Here is a 521-nt window from a genome sequence, read left to right on the forward strand (position 1 = left end):
CACAAATCAAGGTCAAAGTTAAAACACGCTTTTTGCTTGTCCCGTCCATCGATCCAATCAGTATAATTGAATGAAAATTCAAACACATTTGTACCACCTCTACACAGCTTGCTGCATAACCATTGCCCAAGCTTCACGGTCAAGGCCACAAATCAAGGTCAAAGTTAAAACACAGTTTTTGCTTGTCCCGTCCATAATTTCTGATCCGATCAGTATAATTTAATGAAACTTCAAACACATTTGTACCACCACTACACAGCTTGTTGCGTAATCATCGCCCAAGCTTCAAGGTCAAGGTCGCAAATCAAGGTCAAAGTTAAAACAAGGTTTTTGCTTGTCTGGTCCATTGCCGTTTGCCGACGGGCGTATAATATGCCATACTCTTGTTCTGGCTAGAATTTTTTATGTCTTCAATTCAGAACCACAAGAAAAAAAAATCTATGTTCAGGACGTAAACACTCCAAAGATAAAAGCGCTGATTGTTCGAGTTTGATCATCATTGGAGATGAAAGTAATGGGGC

Source organism: Nematolebias whitei, chromosome 23, assembly GCF_014905685.2.
Source record: "Nematolebias whitei isolate Nwh7 chromosome 23, NemWhi1, whole genome shotgun sequence".
Classification (NCBI taxonomy): domain Eukaryota; kingdom Metazoa; phylum Chordata; class Actinopteri; order Cyprinodontiformes; family Rivulidae; genus Nematolebias; species Nematolebias whitei.